Raw genomic sequence first — 8,705 nt, forward strand, 5'->3', positions numbered from 1 at the left:
CAGCGTGTCGCTCTCGCCCTCTCTCGCAGGCAGCATGTCGCTCTCTCCTTCTCCCGCAGTCTGCGTGTCGCACTCTCCCTCTCTCGCAGTCAGCGTGTCGCTCTCTCCCTCTCTCGCAGTCAGCGTGTCGCTCTCGCCCTCTCTCGCAGTCAGCGTGTCGCTCTCTCGCAGTCAGCGTGTCGCACTCTCCCTCTCTCGCAGTCAGCGTGTCGCTCTCTCCCTCTCTCGCAGTCAGCGTGTCGCTCTCGCCCTCTCTTGCAGTCAGCGTGTCGCTCCCTCCCTCTCTCGCAGTCTGCGTCTCGCTCTCTCCCTCTCTCGCAGTCAGCGTGTTACTCGCTCACTCTCGCAGTCTGCGTCTCGCTCTCTCCCTCTCTCGCAGTCAGCGTGTTACTCGCTCAATCTCGCAGTCAGCGTGTCGCACTCTCCCTCTCTCTCAGTCACCGTGTCGCGCTCTCCCTCTCTCGCAGTCAACGTGTCGCTCTCTCCCTCTCTGGCAGTCAGCGTGTAGCACTCTCTCTCCCTCGCGGTCAGCATGTCCCTTTCTCCCTCTCTCACAGTCAACGAGTAGCGCTCTCTCTCTCTCGCAGTCAGCGTGTCACACTCTCCCTCTCTCACAGTCAACATGTCGCTCTGTCCCTCTCTCGCAGTCAGCGTGTCGCTCACTCCCTCTCTCTCACAGTCAATGTGTAGCTCTCTCCCTCTCTCGCAGTCAGCGTGTCGCTCTGTCCCTCTCTCGCAGTCAGCGTGTCACACTCGCCCTCTCTCGCAGTCAGCGTGTCACACTCGCCCTCTCTCGCAGTCAGCGTGTCACACTCGCCCTCTCTCGCAGTCAGCGTGTCGCTCCCTCCCTCTCTCGCAGTCAGCATGTCGCTCTCTCCCTCTCTCGCAGTCAGCCTGTTGCTCTCTCGCAGTCAGCGTGTCGCTCTCTCCCTCTCTCGCAGTCAGCCTGTTGCTCTCTCGCAGTCAGCGTGTCGCTCTCTACCTCTCTCGCAGTCAGCGTGTCGCACTGTCCCTCTCTCGCAGTCAGCGTGTCGCACTCTCCCTCTCTCGCAGTCAGCGTGTCGCTGTCTCACAGTCAGCGTGTCGCATTCTCCCTCTCTCGCAATCACCGTGTCGCTCTGTCCCTCTCTCGCAGTCAGCGTGTCGCTCTCTCCCTCTCTCGCAGTCAGCGTGTCGCACTCTCCATCTCTCGCAGTGAGCGTCTCGCTGTCTCCCTCTCGCAGTCAGCGTGTCGCTCTCTCCCTCTCTCGCAGACAGCGTGTCGCTCTCTCCCTCCCTCGCAGTCAGCGTGTCGATCTCTCCCTCTCTCGCAGTCAGCGTGTCGCTCTCTCCCTCTCTCGCAGTCAGCATGTCGCTCTCTCCCTCTCTCGCAGTCAGCGTGTAGCTCTCTCCCACTCTCGCAGTCAGCGTGTCGCTCTCTCACAGTCAGCGTGTCGCATTCTCCCTCTCTCGCAGTCACCGTGTCGCTCTGTCCCTCTCTCGCAGTCAGCGTGTATCTCTCTCCCTCTCTCGCAGTCAGCGTGATGCTCTCTCCCTCTCTCGCAGGCAGCGTGTCGTACTCTCCCTCTCTCGCAGTCAGCGTGTCGCTCTCTCCTCTCTCGCAGTCAGCGTGTCGCTCTCTCCCTCTCTCGCAGTCAGCGTGTCCCTCTCTCGCAGTCAGCGTGTCGCTCTCTCCTCTCTCGCAGTCAGCGTGTCACACTCTCCCTCTCTCGCAGTCAGCGTGTCGCTGTCTCCCTCTCTCGCAGTCAGCGTGTCGCTCTCTCCCTCTCTCGCAGTCAGCGTGTGTCTCTCTCCCTCTCTCGCAGTCAGCGTGTCGCTCTCTCTCTCTCTCGCAGTCAGCGTGTCGCTCTCTCCCTCTCTCGCAGTCAGCGTTTCACTCTCTCCCTCTCTCGCAGTCAGCCTGTCGCTCTCTCCCTCTCTCGCAGTCAGCAAGTCGCTGTCTCCCTCTCTCGCCGTCAGCGTGTCGCTCTCTCCCTCTCTCGCAGTCAGCGTGTCGCTCTCTCCCTCTCTCGCAGTCAGCGTGTCGCTCTCTCCCTCTCTCGCAGTCAGCGTGTCGCTCTCCCCCTCTCTCACAGTCAGTGTGTCGCTCTCTCCCTCTCTCGCAGTCAGCGTGTCGCTCTCTCCCTCTCTCGCAGTCAGCGTGTCGCTCTCTCCCTCTCTCGCAGTCAGCGTTTCGCACTCTCCCTCTCTCGCAGTCAACGTGTCGCACTGTCCCTCTCTCGCAGTCAGCGTGTCGCTCTCTCCCTCTCTCCCAGTCAACGTGTCGCTCTCTCCCTCTCTCGCAGTCAGCGTGTCGCACTCTCCATCTCTCGCAGTCAGCTTGTCGCTCACTCCCTCTCTCGCAGTCTGCGTCTCGCTGTCTCCCTCTCGCAGTCAGCGTGTCGCTATCTCCCTCTCTCGCAGTCAGCTTGTCGCTCTCTCCCTCTCTCGCAGTCTGCGTCTCGCTGTCTCCCTCTCGCAGTCAGCGTGTCGCTATCTCCCTCTCTCGCAGTCAGCTTGTCGCTCACTCCCTCTCTCGCAGTCTGCGTCTCGCTGTCTCCCTCTCGCAGTCAGCGTGTCGTTATCTCCCTCTCTCGCAGTCAGCGCGTCGCTCTCTCCCGCTCTCGCAGACAGCGTGTCACTATCTCCCTCTCTCGCAGTCTGCATCTCGATCTCTTCCTCTCTCGCAGTCAGCGTGTCGCTCTCTCCCTCTCTCGCAGTCAGCATGTCGCTCTCTCCCTCTCTCACAGTCAATGTGTAGCTCTCTCCCACCCTCGCAGTCAGCGTGTCGCTCTCTCACAGTCAGCGTGTCGCATTCTCCCTCTCTCGCAATCACCGTGTCGCTCTGTCCCTCTCTCGCAGTCAACGTGTATCTCTCTCCCTCTCTCGCAGTCAGCGTGACGCTCTCTCCCTCTCTCGCAGGCAGTGTGTCGCACTCTCCCTCTCTCGCAGTCAGCGTGTCGCTCTCTCCCTCTCTCGCAGTCAGCGTGTCGCTCTCTCCCTCTCTCGCAGTCAGCGTGTCCCTCTCTCCCTCTCTCGCAGTCAGCGTGTCCCTCTCTCGCAGTCAGCTTGTCACATTCTCCCTCTCTCGCAGTCAGCGTTTCGCTCTCTCCCTCTCTCGCAGTCGGCCTGTCGCTCTCTCCCTCTCTCGCAGTCAGCAAGTCGCTGTCTCCCTCTCTCGCCGTCAGCGTGTCGCTCTCTCCCTCTCTCGCAGTCAGCGTGTCGCTCTCTCCCTCTCTCACAGTCAGCGTGTCGCTCTCCCCCTCTCTCGCAGTCGACGTGTCGCTCTCTCCCTCTCTCGCAGTCAGCGTGTCGCTCTCTCCCTCTCTCGCAGTCAGCGTGTCGCTCTCTCCCTCTCTCGCCGTCAGCGTTTCGCACTGTCCCTCTCTCGCAGTCAACGTGTCGCACTGTCCCTCTCTCGCAGTCAGCGTGTCGCTCTCTCCCTCTCTCCCAGTCAGCGTGTCGCTCTCTCCCTCTCTCGCAGTCAGCGTGTCGCACTCTCCATCTCTCGCAGTCAGCGTGTCGCTCACTCCCTCTCTCGCAGTCTGCGTCTCGCTGTCTCCCTCTCTCGCAGTCAGCGTGTCGCTATCTCCCTCTCTCGCAGTCAGCGCGTCGCTCTCTCCCTCTCTCGCAGTCAGCGTGTCGATCTCTCCCTCTCTCGCAGTCAGCGTGTCGCTCTCTCCCTCTCTCGCAGTCAGCATGTCGCTCTCTCCCTCTCTCGCAGTCAGCGTGTAGCTCTCTCCCTCTCTCGCAGTCAGCGTGTCGCTCTGTCCCTCTCTCACAGTCAGCGTGTCGCTCTCTCCTCTCTCGCAGTCAGCGTGTCGCACTGTCCCTCTCTCGCAGTCAGCGTGTCGCACTCGCCCTCTCTCGCAGTCAGCGTGTCGCTATCTCCCTCTCTCGCAGTCAGCGTGTCGCTCTCACCCTCTCTCGCAGTCAGCGTGTCGCTCTCTCGCAGTCAGTGTGTCGCTCTGTCCCTCTCTCGCAGGCAGCGTGTCGCTCTCTCCCTCTCTCGCAGTCAGCGTGTAGCTCTCTCCCTCTCTCGCAGTCAGCGTGTCACACTCTCCCTCTCTCGCAGTCAGCGTGTCGCACCCTCCCTCTCTCGCAGTCAGCGTGTCCCTCTCTCGCAGTCAACGTGTCGCTCTCTCCCTCTCTCGCAGTCAGAGTGTCGCTCTCTCCCTCTCTCGCAGTCAGCGTGTCGCTCTCTCCCTCTCTCGCAGTCAACGTGTATCTCTCTCCCTCTCTCGCAGTCAGCTTGTCGCTCTCTCCCTCTCTCGCAGTCAACGTGTCGCACTGTCCCTCTCTCGCAGTCAGTGTGTCGCTCTCTCCCTCTCTCGCAGTCAGCGTGTCACTCTCTCCCTCTCTCACAGGCAGTGTGTCGCTCTCTCCCTCTCTCACAGTCAGCGTGTCGCTTTTTCCCTCTCTCGCAGTCAGCGTGTCGGTCTCTCACATCTCTCGCAGTCAGCGTGTCGCGCTCTCCCTCTCTCACAGTCAGCGTGTCGCTCTCTCCCTCTCTCGCAGTCAGCGTGTCGCTCTCTCACATCTCTCGCAGTCAGCGTGTCGCTCTCTCCCTCTCTCGCAGTCAGCGTGTCGCTCTCTCCCTCTCTCGCAGTCAGCGTGTCGCTCTCTCCCTCTCTCGCAGTCAGCGTGTCGCTCTCTCCCTCTCTCGCTGTCAGCGTGTCGCTCTCTCCCTCTCTCGCAGTCAGCGTGTCGCACTCTCCCTCTCTCGCAGTCAGTGTGTCGCTCTCTCCCTCTCTCGCAGTCAGCGTGTCACTCTCTCCCTCTCTCGCAGTCAGTGTGTCGCTCTCTCCCTCTCTCACAGTCAGCGTGTCGCTTTCTCCCTCTCTCGCAGTCAGCGTGTCGCTCTCTCCATCTCTCGCAGTCAGCGTGTCGTTCTCTCCATCTCTCACAGTCAGCGTGTCGCTCTCTCCCTCTCTCGCAGTCAGCGTGTCGCTCTCTCCCTCTCTCGCAGTCAGCGTGTCGCACTCTCCATCTCTCGCAGTCAGCTTGTCGCTCACTCCCTCTCTCGCAGTCTGCGTGTCGCTCTCTCCCTCTCGCAGTCAGCGTGTCGCTATCTCCCTCTCTCGCAGTCAGCTTGTCGCTCTCTCCCTCTCTCGCAGTCTGCGTGTCGCTCTCTCCCTCTCGCAGTCAGCGTGTCGCTATCTCCCTCTCTCGCAGTCAGCGTGTCGCTCACTCCCTCTCTCGCAGTCAGCGTCTCGCTGTCTCCCTCTCGCAGTCAGCGTGTCGTTCTCTCCCTCTCTCGCAGTCAGCGCGTCGCTCTCTCCCGCTCTCGCAGTCAGCGTGTCACTCTCTCCCTCTCTCGCAGTCTGCATCTCGATCTCTTCCTCTCTCGCAGTCAGCGTGTCGCTCTCTCCCTCTCTCGCAGTCAGCATGTCGCTCTCTCCCTCTCTCGCAGTCAGCGTGTAGCTCTCTCCCTCCCTCGCAGTCAGCGTGTCGCTCTCTCACAGTCAGCGTGTCGCTCTCTCCCTCTCTCACAATGTCTAGCTCTCTCCCTCTCTCGCAGTCAGCGTGTCGCTCTCTCCTCTCTCGCAGTCAGCGTGTCGATCTCTCCCTCTCTCACAGTCAACGTGTCGCACTCTCCCTCTCTCGCAGTCAGCGTGTCGCTCTCCCCTCTCTCGCAGTCAGCGTGTCGCTATCTCCCTCTCTCGCAGTCAGCGTGTCGCTCTCACCCTCTCTCGCAGTCAGCGTGTCGCTCTCTCGCAGTCAGTGTGTCGCTCTCTCCCTCTCTCGCAGGCAGCGTGTCGCTCTCTCCCTCTCTCGCAGTCAGTGTGTAGCTCTCTCCCTCTCTCGCAGTCAGCGTGTCACACTCTCCCTCTCTCGCAGTCAGCGTGTCGCACACGCCCTCTCTCGCAGTCAGCGTGTCCCTCTCTCGCAGTCAACGTGTCGCACTCTCCCTCTCTCGCAGTCAGAGTGTCGCTCTCTCCCTCTCTCGCAGTCAGCGTGTCGCTCTCTCCCTCTCTCGCAGTCAGCGTGTATCTCTCTCCCTCTCTCGCAGTCAGCTTGTCGCTCTCTCCCTCTCTCGCAGTCAGCGTGTCGCACTCTCCCTCTCTCACAGGCAGCGTGTCGCTCTCTCCCTCTCTCGCAGTCAACGTGTATCTCTCTCCCTCTCTCGCAGTCAGCTTGTCGCTCTCTCCCTCTCTCGCAGTCAACGTGTCGCACTGTCCCTCTCTCGCAGTCAGTGTGTAGCTCTCTCCCTCTCTCGCAGTCAGCGTGTCACTCTCTCCCTCTCTCACAGTCAGAGTGTCGCTCTCTCCCTCTCTCACAGTCAGCGTGTCGCTTTTTCCCTCTCTCGCAGTCAGCGTGTCGGTCTCTCACAACTCTCGCAGTCAGCGTGTCGCGCTCTCCCTCTCTCACAGTCAGCGTGTCGCTCTCTCCCTCTCTCGCAGTCAGCGTGTCGCTCTCTCCCTCTCTCACAGTCAGCGTGTCCCTCTCTCCCTCTCTCGCAGTCAGCGTGTCCCTCTCTCGCAGTCAGCTTGTCACATTCTCCCTCTCTCGCAGTCAGCGTTTCGCTCTCTCCCTCTCTCGCAGTCGGCGTGTCGCTCTCTCCCTCTCTCGCAGTCAGCAAGTCGCTGTCTCCCTCTCGCCGTCAGCGTGTCGCTCTCTCCCTCTCTCGCAGTCAGCGTGTCGCTCTCTCCTCTCTCGCAGTCAGCGTGTCGCTCTCTCCCTCTCTCGCAGTCAGCGTGTCGCTCTCTCCTCTCTCGCAGTCAGCGTGTCGCTCTCTCCCTCTCTCGCAGTCAGAGTGTCGCTCTCTCCCTCTCTCGCAGTCAGCGTGTCACTCTCTCCCTCTCTCGCAGGCAGTGTGTCGCTCTCTCCCTCTCTCACAGTCAGCGTGTCGCTTTCTCCCTCTCTCGCAGTCAGCGTGTCGCTCTCTCCATCTCTCGCAGTCAGCGTGTCGTTCTCTCCCTCTCTCACAGTCAGCGTGTCGCTCTCTCCCTCTCTCGCAGTCAGCGTGTCGCTCTCTCCCTCTCTCGCAGTCAGCGTGTCGCTCTCTCCCTCTCTCGCAGTCAGCGTGTCGCTCTCTCCCTCTGTCGCCGTCAGCGTGTCGCTCTCTCCCTCTCTCGCAGTCAGCATGTCGCACTCTCCCTCTCTCGCAGTCAGCGAGTCGCTCTCTCCCTCTCTCGCTGTCAGCGTGTCGCTCTCTCCCTCCCTCGCAGTCAGCGTGTCGCTCTCTCCCTCTCTCGCAGTCAGCGTGTCGCTCTCTCCTCTCTCGCAGTCAGCGAGTCGCTCTCTCGCAGTCAGCGTGTCGCATTCTCCCTCTCTCGCAGTCAGCGTGTAGCTCTCTCCCTCTCTCGCAGTCAGAGTGTCGCTCTCTCCCTCTCTCACAGGCAGTGTGTCGCTCTCTCCCTCTCTCACAGTCAGCGTGTCGCTCTCTCCCTCTCTCGCAGTCAGCGTGTCGCTCTCTCCATCTCTCGCAGTCAGCGTGTCGCGCTCTCCCTCTCTCACAGTCAGCGTGTCGCTCTCTCCCTCTCTCGCAGTCAGCGTGTCGCTCTCTCCCTCTCTCGCTGTCAGCGTGTCGCTCTCTCCCTCTCTCGCAGTCAGCGTGTCGCACTCTCCCTCTCTCGCAGTCAGCGTGTAGCTCTCTCCCTCTCTCGCAGTCAGCGTGTCTCTCTCTCCCTCTCTCGCAGGCAGTGTGTCGCTCTCTCCCTCTCTCACAGTCAGCGTGTCGCTCTCTCCTCTCTCGCAGTCAGCGTGTCGCTCTCTCCCTCTCTCGCAGTCAGCGTGTCGCTCTCTCCCTCTCTCGCCGTCAGCGTGTCGCTCTCTCCCTCTCTCGCAGTCAGCGTGTCGCTCTCTCCTCTCTCGCAGTCAGCGTGTTACTCGCTCACTCTCGCAGTCTGCGTCTCGCTCTCTCCCTCTCTCGCAGTCAGCGTGTCGCTCTCTCCTCTCTCGCAGTCAGCGTGTCGCTCTCCCTCTCTCGCAGTCAGCGTGTCGCACTCTCCCTCTCTCTCAGTCAGCGTGTCGCTCTCTCCCTCTCTCGCAGTCAACGTGTCGCTCTCTCCCTCTCTCGCAGTCACCGTGTCGCTCTCTCCCTCTCTCGCAGTCAACGTGTCGCTCTCTCCCTCTCTAGCAGTCAGCGTGTCGCTCTCTCTCTCTCTCGCAGTCAGCGTGTCGCTCTCTCCCTCTCTCGCAGTCAGAGTCACTCTCGCCCTCTCTCGCAGTCAGCGTGTCGCTCTGTCCCTCTCTCGCAGTCAGCGTGTAGCTCTCTCCCTCTCTCGCAGTCAGCGTGTCGCTCTCTCCTCTCTCGCAGTCAGCGTGTCTCTCTCCCTCTCTCGCAGTCAGCGTGTCACACTCTCCCTCTCGCAGTCAGCGTGTCGCTCTCTCCCTCTCTCGCAGGCAGTGTGTCGCACTCTCCCTCTCTCTCAGTCAGCGTGTCGCTCTCTCCCTCTCTCACAGTCAGCGTGTCGCTCTCTCCTCTCTCGCAGTCAGCGTGTCACATTCTCCCTCTCTCACAGTCAGCGTGTCGCTCTGTCCCTCTCTCGCAGTCAGCGTGTCGCTCTGTCCCTCTCTCACAGTCAATGTGTAGCTCTCTCCCTCTCTCGCAGTCAGCGTGTCGCTCTGTCCCTCTCTCGCAGTCAGCGTGTCACACTCGCCCTCTCTCGCAGTCAGCGTGTCACACTCTCCCTCTCTCGCAGTCAGCGTGTCACACTCGCCCTCTCTCACAGTCAGCGTGTCGCTCTCCCTCTCTCGCAGTCAGCATGTCGCTCTCTCCC

Source organism: Hemiscyllium ocellatum, assembly GCF_020745735.1.
Source record: "Hemiscyllium ocellatum isolate sHemOce1 chromosome 38 unlocalized genomic scaffold, sHemOce1.pat.X.cur. SUPER_38_unloc_6, whole genome shotgun sequence".
NCBI lineage: Eukaryota > Metazoa > Chordata > Chondrichthyes > Orectolobiformes > Hemiscylliidae > Hemiscyllium > Hemiscyllium ocellatum.